The sequence below is a fragment of the Thalassophryne amazonica genome, chromosome 11, assembly GCF_902500255.1.
Source record: "Thalassophryne amazonica chromosome 11, fThaAma1.1, whole genome shotgun sequence".
NCBI lineage: Eukaryota > Metazoa > Chordata > Actinopteri > Batrachoidiformes > Batrachoididae > Thalassophryne > Thalassophryne amazonica.
The window spans coordinates 59633793-59644597 of record NC_047113.1 but is presented as its reverse complement, the minus strand read 5'-3'; the positions used below and the strand labels follow the sequence as shown (position 1 = coordinate 59644597).

At 42.1% G+C, this 10805-nt stretch overlaps 2 long non-coding RNA genes across 2 annotated transcripts; one reads left to right on the top strand and one right to left on the bottom strand.

Moving 5' to 3' along the window:
- Window positions 1-591: 591 nt before the first annotated feature.
- Window positions 592-5792, top strand: LOC117520846. The gene is made up of 3 exons (XR_004563777.1): window positions 592-603; window positions 2568-2572; window positions 5391-5792. It is a non-coding gene; the product is annotated as an uncharacterized LOC117520846 (long non-coding RNA).
- LOC117520847 lies at window positions 1822-7006 on the bottom strand. The gene is made up of 2 exons (XR_004563778.1): window positions 6755-7006; window positions 1822-1998 (listed from the first exon to the last, which is right to left on the bottom strand). It is a non-coding gene; the product is annotated as an uncharacterized LOC117520847 (long non-coding RNA).
- Window positions 7007-10805: the final 3799 nt, after the last annotated feature.

Sequence of the window (10805 nt, the reverse complement as noted above, 5' to 3'; positions counted from 1 at the left end):
GGATGGCAGGGGGAGAGAAGCTGCAGAGAGGTGTGTAAGACTACAACTTTGCTTCCTGGTCCCAACCCTGGATAGTCACGGTTTGGAGGATTTACGAAAACCGGCCAGATTTCGAGAAATGAGAGCTGCTCCATCCAAAGTGGGATGGATGCCGTCTCTCCTAACAAGACCAGGTTTTCCCCAGAAGCTTTGCCAATTATCTATGAAGCCCACCTCATTTTTTGGACACCACTCAGACAGCCAGCAATGCAGGGAGAACATTCGGCTAAACATGTCACTCCCGGTCCAATTGGGGAGGGGCCCAGAGAAAACTACAGAGTCCGACATTGTTCTTGCAAAGTTACACACCGATTCAATGTTAATTTTAGTGACCTCCGATTGGCGTAACCGGGTGTCATTACTGCCGATGTGAATTACAATCTTACCAAATTTACGCTTAGCCTTAGCCAGCAATTTCAAATTTCCTTCAATGTCGCCTGCTCTGGCCCCCGGAAGACAATTGACTATGGTTGCTGGTGTCGCTAACTTCACATTTCTCAAAACAGATTCGCCAATAACCAGAGTTTGTTCCTCGGTGGGTGTGTCGCCGAGTGGGGAAAAATGGTTAGAGATGTGAACGGGTTGGCGGTGTACATGAGGCTTCTGTTTAGGACTCCGCTTCCTCCTCACAGTCATCCAGTTGGCCTGCTTTCCCGGCTGCTCAGGATCTGCCGGAGGGGAACTAACGGCGGCTAACCTACCTTGGTCCGAACCGACTACAGGGGCCTGGCTAGCTGTAGGATTTTCCAAGGTGCGGAGCCGAGTCTCCAGTTCGCCCAGCCTGGCCTCCAAAGCTACGAATAAGCTACACTTATTACAAGTACCATTACTGCTAAAGGAGGCCAAGGAATAACTAAACATTTCACATCCAGAGCAGAAAGGTGTGGGAGAGACAGGAGAAGCCACCATGCTAAACCGGCTAAGAGCTAGTAGCTGCGCTAAGCTAGCGGATTCCTAAAAACACACAAAGTGAATAGTGTGTAAATAATTTAGAGGTGATTCAGCAGAGGGAGTGCTTTAGTTAAGGCACGTGAAGATTACACTGTGAAACAAATCGTTATCTAGTTAACTAGATCAATCTAACTGCGCAGATTAAACAGCTAACAGATACAGCAAAACACCGCTGTGCTCCGGAACAGGAAGTGATACAATACCGCAGTGAGAGCCAACCACCAGTACAGGCCAGAAACGGCCTCTACTGAGATGTTTGCAAATATCTTAGGGAGTTATGAGGTCACTGGATAGAGGTGTTTGACAATGCTGAGATCTTTGAAACACAAAGGTCCAAGTCTTTAGGGTCCTTGTGATTTCTGACTTACTGTATGGCTGTGAGACTTGGATGCTAACCAGTGACTGCATGTCTTTGGTACTAGGTCTCTTAGGGGGATCCTTGGGGTCCACAAACATGGCTTTGTATCAAATATATGGTTACAACAGGAGACTAAGATGAGGAGTATTACTTTCAGTTTCAATATTTTGGCCACGTGATGCAGTGTGCTATGCATGACCCAGCGCATAGGTGCCTGAGCACCACAGTGGTTCGGGGAGGCCAAAGGGTGTGCCATGCTTCAGTTGGCTGCAGCAAATAGATGTTTATTTTCAAGAGGGACAATTCTGTGGTGTCATGGATGAGGGACAGCACCAGCGCATGAACCCAGACTTGTACAAGCCTGTTTGTAGTGGACCAAACATAGACAACAAAGGTGTAAAAAAAGAATTTCCAATTTTAATAAAGCCAACAAACCATTGTAAAAATCAAAATAACCAAGACTTGGGCCCAACTGAACAATACAGAAACTCAAGAAAAACTGAACTCATGATAATTAACAGAAGCTGCTTAAAAAGGGGTGGAGTAACCAAACCTTAACTCAAGAGGGGAGATATCAAACAAAAAGAAACAAAACTACCAATTTAACAAAGGTAAAAACCCAAAATAAAACAAAATAACTTTAACTTAAACTCAAAAGTGAGGTAAAGCAAATTAAATATCTAAATTAACCAAAATTAAACTGAAGTTTCCCCCCTCAGTCCATTTCAACTTGGTAGGCCTCCAAAGTTATAAAATGGCTGCCAGCCCCTTCAGCCATCCTTTATCCCAAGCAGCTCCTCAAACAGAGAAAACAAGTGTAAGTACAATTCAGACAAATATTAACTAAAGTGTGCACCCAATAGAAAATGTGTCCTATATATAGCGGGACAAGTAGTCTGCAGTAGCATTCTGCTTGCCAGGGATATGATGAACCTCAAACCTGTAGGGTTGCATTGCCAGGTACCAGCAGGTTATTCTACTATTTGTGTCCTTCATCCTCTCCAACCATTTGAGTGCCTTGTGGTCTATTTCTAGCACAGACTGTCTTCCCAGGAGGTAGAAGTGGAGTGAGTCAAGGGCCCATTTGATTGCCAAACATTCCTTCTCTATGGTAGAATAGCGAGTTTCTCTTGGAAAGAGTTTGTGGCTAATGAAGGCAATCAGATGGCGTTATTTGGAGGCCCCTGAAGCAACACTGCACCAAGACCTTTATCTGAAGCATCAGTTTGCAGGACAAACTCATGGTGGAAGTCAGGGTAGTGAAGCACTGGATCTCTACTTAGGGCCTGCTGAATGTCCCTGAATGCTTCCTTAGCTTCCTCTGACCACAGCAATAGGTTTGAGCCCCGAAGGCTAGTCATGTCTGTAAGCAGAGAGGCTCTGGCAGAGTAATTGGGAATGAATCTGTGGTACCAACCTGACATGCCCAAAAAGGATTTGATCTGTTTCCTTGTCTGTACCACCTTTAGATGTTGCAGGTGTTCATCCCAGCAATTACTGTAATCAATGATATCATCCAGATATGCAGAGGCAAAATGTGAGAGACCATTGAGTACCTTATCCATTAGGCACTGGAACGTGGCAGGAGCACCATGAAGTCCAAACGGCATCACTCTAAAGTGATAAAGGCCCCATGGGGTTCTGAAGGCCATCAGCTCTCTGGACCTAGCAGAAAGAGGCACCTGCCAATAGCCTTTGGAAAGGTCAATAGTGGTAAGGTAGTCTGCTTTGCCCAATTTCTCGATCAGATCGATACTAGGAGTTGGATATGAATCAAACTTTGACATTGAATTGAGATAGCGGGAATCAATGCAAAACCTAATTGTGCCATCTTTTTTTGGGACGAGTACTATTGGATTGCACCACTTGCTCTGTGACACCTCAGTGATGCCAAGTGAAAGCATGAGCTCAATTTCCTTTTTAAGTGGTTCCAGAAGTCTTTCAGATATACGATAGCTCATTCGCTTTGGAAAAGCCTCTTCTTTTAAGACAATGTCATGTGTTATTACACGGGTATAACCTGGATTCTCCTGGAATATTCCCATTGAACACATATCCCTCACCTCCACCTGCTGTTTTCTAGACAGATGGTCCAACCGAGGTGTCGAGGCTGCGGGCACAGGGAGATACTGCTCTTCAAGCTCCTCATCTTCTGTACTCCGGATGTAGAAGGAGACGAGTGTCTTTGTCCCAGGAGACCCACTCCTTCAATAGGTTTACATGAAGAACTCACGGGGAGCGGCTTTGACCTGGAATAGAGACTTTATACGTGGTTGGTCCCAGTCTTTCAATTACCTCGTAAGGCCCTTGCCACTTTGCCAGCAGCTTGCTATCCTCGGAAGGCAGCATAACAAGCACTTTCTGTCCAAGCTGGAACCCTCTCTCTTGGGCCGCCAAGTCATACCAAACCTATTGTTTGCATTGGGATGTCTTCATGCGCTCCTGGGTGAGACCAGTCATCTTTTCCAACTTCTCCCTCATCTGGAGCACATAGGACACAACATTCACCGGCTCTTTGTTATTTTGTTCCCCCTCCCACAGCTCCTTTAATACTGTCAGGGGCCCTCACTTCATAACCAAATAAGAGCGCAAAAGAGGAAAACCCAGTAGAGGCTTGGGGAACTTCTCTCTAAGCAAACAGAATATATGGGAGCCATTGGTCCCAGTCAGAGCCGGTTTCATTCACAAATTTCCGCAACATATGTTTAAGTGTTTGATTAAATCGTTCACAGAGTCCATCTCTCTGAGGATGGTAAGGCGTAGTTCTCAGTCCTTTAATTCCAATCAATTGATACACATCTTTGAGCAGTTTGGACATAAAATTTGTGCCCTGGTCTGTAAGTATCTCTTGAGGAAAACCAACTCTGGAAAAAACTGCACTAAGCAGAAAGCAACATTCTTTGCTTTTACAGCTTTCAAGGGAAAAACCTCTAGATATCTAGTTGCATAATCTGTAATTACCAGCATGAACTGGTTACCTGTCTTACTTCACTCCACAGGTCCCACTATGTCCATGCCAAAGTGCTGAAATGGTGTATTCACAACTGGGAGAGGCTGGAGGGGAGCTTTGTTGGGGAGTCTGGCACTCTGGACAGCTCCTGCAAAACTGAGCAACATCTTTACACAAGCCAGGCCAATAGAAACAACGTGTTATGTGGGCCATGGTCCTGTGCTTCCCCAGGTGGCCAGCCCAGGGAATAGAATGGGCCAACTTCAAAACAGTTGGTCTTACTGCTTTGGGAACCACAAGCTGTTTACTAGACTCAGTTTGTCAATACAGGATGCCATTTTGCAGACCAAAATCATTGCCTTTAGCCTCTCTGAAGTACTTTGATAGACTCGGATCCTGATGCTGCAGCTCTAATATATTACCAGGGATTTTAAAATCTTCAAGTACCTCAGGCTCTGAAGAATCAGGAGGCATTACCACCATCCCTTGGAATTTCTCTCTCCTCCACTGCCATTTGAATTTCTGTTCCTTTTTCTTCTCTGAAGAAAAATCCACATTGTAGAATGGCAAGGTACTTAGGCTCTGAGGTGTTTCCTCAGACTGCCTTGCCCCGGGTTAATGCCATATTACACTGGGGAGACTGTAACAGGTCAGTTAGCACTGGTAGGTCACTGCCAAGGACTACAGGAAATGATAAGTTGTCAGCTACACCAAAATTGAGCAGGTAAGTTTGTTCTTTTACAGTCAAATAAACATCTGCTGCTGGATATTTCTTTTCATCACCATGGACACGGGATCAAAATGGTCTCATTGGTACAGACAGATTGAGAAGGCACATAACTGCGCTGAACCAATGTCCGTGTACTCCCTGTATCAATCAGTGCCTTGAGTGATTAACCATTAAGCTCCTTTAAAGGCCACATTGCCCCAGCCTTGTGGATCTCTTCCCTGAGCACAAAACACATCTGGGACAATTTGACATGATTTTGAGGGCACATTGTTTGGTGTGACCATCCTGTCCACACAAGTAACAAATTGGCTTTTTCCCTTGAAATTTCAAAGCCTGTGGGTTATTAAATTTTCCCTTTACAGGGGGCTTACCCACACTTGAAACTTGCTGGACCGGAGGTTGGTTGCGACCATCATTTTTCCAGCTTTGGTAAGTCCACGGTGAGTTTTTCCTCCTAGCAGCCACAAACACGTCAGCCAGCGAAGAGCCTCCTCTGCAGTCTTTGGATCATGTTCCTTTATCCCCACCTGAAGTTCTGGTGACAACATTCTCAGAAACTGTTCAAGAATGATTATTTCATTGATTTGTTCAACTGTTTTACCTTTGGGCTGCACCCATTTACCATACAGTTCCTTCAGCCTTATGTAGAGCTCTTTTGGAGTTTCTTTGGGCTCCACTTGAAGCAAACGGAAGCTTTGCCTATAGGTTTCACTGTTAGTGTCATACTTCTGTAAGACTGCTAGTTTCACTTGGTCATAATTCATAGACAAGTCAACATCCATATGCACAAATGCACTTCTAGCTTTGTCTGTTAGTAGAGGTATTAAACGGAAAGCCCAGTCTGTTCTTGGCCATCTACAGGCATAAGCGATGTGTTCAAAAGTAACAAGAAAATGTTCAATATCATCCTCTTCACTCAATCTTTGTAATTTAGGTGCACGGGAAACTTGTGAATGTGCAAAGAAAGGGTCACCTGATTGGCTGTGAAGTGGTGAAGCTGTTTCACCAGGCTCTGGTGGTGATGTAGGCTGCACTGTGGGAATAGTTTGAATTGGAACCTCCCTTTTGAACAAGCTGAACTGTTTTTGTAGTTCTTCAAATTTCTGTTCCTGCCTAGCCACTTCTTGATTCCAGTGGTCCTCTTTGTCCCTCTGTTGTCCAATATGGGCTCGGAGCAGGTTAGCCAAGTCTGTTAATGTAGGTTCACTCCCCTCTTCCACCATGTCAAGCTCTCCACCAACAGCTCCATTTTCCTGAACACTCTCTCTTTGCTCCTCATTCCCCTGGTCATCTGGGTCTGAACTGGGTCCTTCTTTTAAGTGCCCTTTCCCTCTTCCAGGAATTTTTTTAAAATCAAAAATAGGTAATACAAAAAAAGTCAAAAATAAAAGAGAGAAAAAAAATACACCCGTGTCCTTAACTGAATGATCCCACCGCTGCCACCAACTGTAGTAGACCAAACATAGACAACAAAGGTGTGAAAAAAGAATTTCCAATTTTAATAAAGCCAACAAACCATTGTAAAAATCAAAATAACCAAGACTTGGGCCCAACTGAACAATACAGAAACTCAAGAAAAACTGGGACTCATAATTAACAGAAGCTGCTTAAAAAGGGGTGGAGTAACCAAACCTTAACTCAAGAGGGGAGATATCAAACACAAAGAAACAAAACTACCACTTTAACAACAAAGGTAAAAACCCAAAATAAAACAAAATAACTTAACACAAACTCAAAAGTGATTACAAAAGTGAGGTAAAGCAAATTAAATATCTAAATTAACCAAAATTAAACTGAAGTTCCCCCCTCAGTCCATTTCAACTTGGTAGGCCTCCAAAGTTATAAAATGGCTGCCAGCCCCTTCAGCCATCCTTTATCCCAAGCAGCTCCTCAAACAGAGAAAACAAGTGTAAGTACAATTCAGACAAATATTAACTAAGTGTGCAACCAATAGAAAATATGTGGTCCAATATATATATATATATATATATATATATATATATATATATATATATATATATATATATATATATATATATATATACACTCAACAAAAATATAAACGCAACACTTTTGGTTTTGCTCCCATTTTGTATGAGATGAACTCAAAGATCTAAAACTTTTTCCACATACACAATATCACCATTTCCCTCAAATATTGTTCACAAACCAGTCTAAATCTGTGATAGTGAGCACTTCTCCTTTGCTGAGATAATCCATCCCACCTCACAGTTGTGCCATATCAAGATGCTGATTAGACACCATGATTAGTGCACAGGTGTGCCTTAGACTGTCCACAATAAAAGGTCACTCTGAAAGGTGCACTGTGAGTGAGAAAATCCCAAACATTCTTGAAATATTCAAGTATGTTAACCATCACTCTTGTACCATCCTACAATCCTGACCCAGATCACGTATTCAGACTTGTTTGTTGCATCTGAACCCAGACACTGAGTCCCAGTAAATACACATCCAGTGCAGCAAGTCTGCAGAGTGATTTACTGAAGTGACTTCAGATTAAATGAACAAGTGTTCCTCATTATTATGGCCTGAGGGGAAAGTAAACCCATAAAGTGTAGAATGTTAAAAGACTGTTTAACAAAGTGATGGATGGTGCAGTAATGCAACGCCTTGCACTCTGAACTGACACGACAAACACAGTCCATCTGTTGATAGTGCGGCTTTGTCTGACAAACTTGTATCTCTGGAGGATGCATGATGTGAATGTAACCGGAAGACAGAGTTGAAAAACAATGTGTAAAAGAAATGAATAAAACACCATTTTACATCAGCAGACACCACTGAGATTTCATGGATTTTGACTGAGATGAAGCAGTAATGACATCTGCTTAATTACTCTTAACAATTTGAAGCAGGAGCAAATCCAGATGCTCAGTATTCAACACCACATATTGACCGATCAGGACGGTAAAACATTTTTATACAAACTTAAATCATTAAAGCAACCAGCTACACATTTTAATGATATTTGCTGCATTAATTTAGATTAAGAAGTTTGCTGAAACTGCTAAATTTGTGACCAATCAATCAATCAATCAATTTTATTTATATAGCGCCAAATCACAACAAACAGTTGCCCCAAGGCGCTTTATATTGTAAGGCAAGGCCATACAATAATTACGTAAAAACCCCAACGGTCAAAACGACCCCCTGTGAGCAAGCACTTGGCGACAGTGGGAAGGAAAAACTCCCTTTTAACAGGAAGAAACCTCCAGCAGAACCAGGCTCAGGGAGGGGCAGTCTTCTGCTGGACTGGTTGGGGCTGAGGGGAGAGAATCAAGAAAAAGACATGCTGTGGAGGGGAGCAGAGATCAATCACTAATGATTAAATGCAGAGTGGTGCATACAGAGCAAAAAGAGAAAGAAAGAGAGGGTGTCTGTCTCCCTGATCTGAATTGGGAGCTGGTTCCACAGGAGAGGAGCCTGAAAGCTGAAGGCTCTGCCTCCCATTCTACTCTTACAAACCCTAGGAACTACAAGTAAGTCTGCAGTCTGAGAGCGAAGCGCTCTATTGGGGTGATATGGTACTATGAGGTCCCTAAGATAAGATGGGACCTGATTATTCAAAACCTTATAAGTAAGAAGAAGAATTTTAAATTCTATTCTAGAATTAGCAGGAAGCCAATGAAGAGAGGCCAATATGGGTGAGATATGCTCTCTCCTTCTAGTCCCCGTTAGTACTCTAGCTGCAGCATTTAGAATTAACTGAAGGCTTTTCAGGGAACTTTTAGGACAACCTGATAATAATGAATTACAATAGTCCAGCCTAGAGGAAATAATGCATGAATTAGTTTTTCAGCATCACTCTGAGACAAGACCTTTCTAATTTTAGAGATATTGCGTAAATGCAAAAAAGCAGTCCTACATATTTGTTTAATATGCGCATTGAATGACATATCCTGATCAAAAATGACTCCAAGATTTGTCACAGTATTACTAGAGGTCAGGGTAATGCCATCCAGAGTAAGGATCTGGTTAGACACCATGTTTCTAAGATTTGTGGGGCCAAGTACAATAACTTCAGTTTTATCTGAGTTTAAAAGCAGGAAATTAGAGGTCATCCATGTCTTTATGTCTGTAAGACAATCCTGCAGTTTAGCTAATTGGTGTGTGTCCTCTGGCTTCATGGATAGATAAAGCTGGGTATCATCTGCGTAACAATGAAAATTTAAGCAATGCCGTCTAATAATACTGCCTAAGGGAAGCATGTATAAAGTGAATAAAATTGGTCCTAGCACAGAACCTTGTGGAACTCCATAATTAACCTTAGTCTGTGAAGAAGATTCCCCATTTACATGAACAAATTGTAATCTATTAGATAAACATGATTCAAACCACCGCAGCGCAGTGCCTTTAATACCTATGGCATGCTCTAATCTCTGTAATAAAATTTTATGGTCAACAGTATCAAAAGCAGCACTGAGGTCTAACAGAACAAGCACAGAGATGAGTCCACTGTCTGAGGCCATAAGAAGATCATTTGTAACCTTCACTAATGCTGTTTCTGTACTATGATGAATTCTAAAACCTGACTGAAACTCTTCAAATAGACCATTCCTCTGCAGATGATCAGTTAGCTGTTTTACAACTACCCTTTCAAGAATTTTTGAGAGAAAAGGAAGGTTGGAGATTGGCCTATAATTAGCTAAGATAGCTGGGTCAAGTGATGGCTTTTTAAGTAATGGTTTAATTACTGCCACCTTAAAAGCCTGTGGTACATAGCCAACTAATAAAGATAGATTGATCATATTTAAGATCGAAGCATTAAATAATGGTAGGGCTTCCTTGAGCAACCTGGTAGGAATGGGGTCTAATAGACATGTTGATGGTTTGAATGAAGTAACTAATGAAAATAACTCAGACAGAACAGTCGGAGAGAAAGAGTCTAACCAAATACCGGCATCACTGAAAGCAGCCAAAGATAATGATACGTCTTTGGGATGGTTATGAGTAATTTTTTCTCTAATAGTTAAAATTTTATTAGCAAAGAAAGTCATGAAGTCATTACTAGTTAAAGTTAAAGGAATACTCGGCTCAATAGAGCTCTGACTCTTTGTCAGCCTGGCTACAGTGCTGAAAAGGAACCTGGGGTTGTTCTTATTTTCTTCAATTAGTGATGAGTAGTAAGATGTCCTAGCTTTACGGAGGGCTTTTTTATAGAGCAACAGACTCTTTTTCCAGGCTAAGTGAAAATCTTCTAAATTAGTGAGACGCCATTTCCTCTCCAACTTACGGGTTATCTGCTTTAAGCTGCGAGTTTGTGAGTTATACCACAGAGTCAGGCACTTCTGATTTAAAGCTCTCTTTTTCAGAGGAGCTACAGCATCCAAAGTTGTCTTCAATGAGGATGTAAAACTATTGACGAGATACTCTATCTCACTTACAGAGTTTAGGTAGCTACTCTGCACTGTGTTGCAGTGTTGTGCAGTTGAAGGTGGTTTATTATTTATATTATTACCACTAACTTTTAAGACTGTGGAAAAATTTTAGCATCAGAAATGTCAAGATCATGGAAAAAAAGAGGGAAAATGTGGGAAAATTAACCCTTTTTTTATGTTTTCATGAACTGCATATATTATCAATATTCATTCAGTTAATTCGCTTTCTGTACCTGCTTACTCTAATTAAGGGTCACAATGGGGACTGGAGCCTGTCCAAGCCATCATAGGGCAAGAGGTGGGGTACACCCTGGACAGGATGCCAGACTATCGCAGAGCCGCCACTTATAGACAGATGGACAAACTTAGTCACACTTG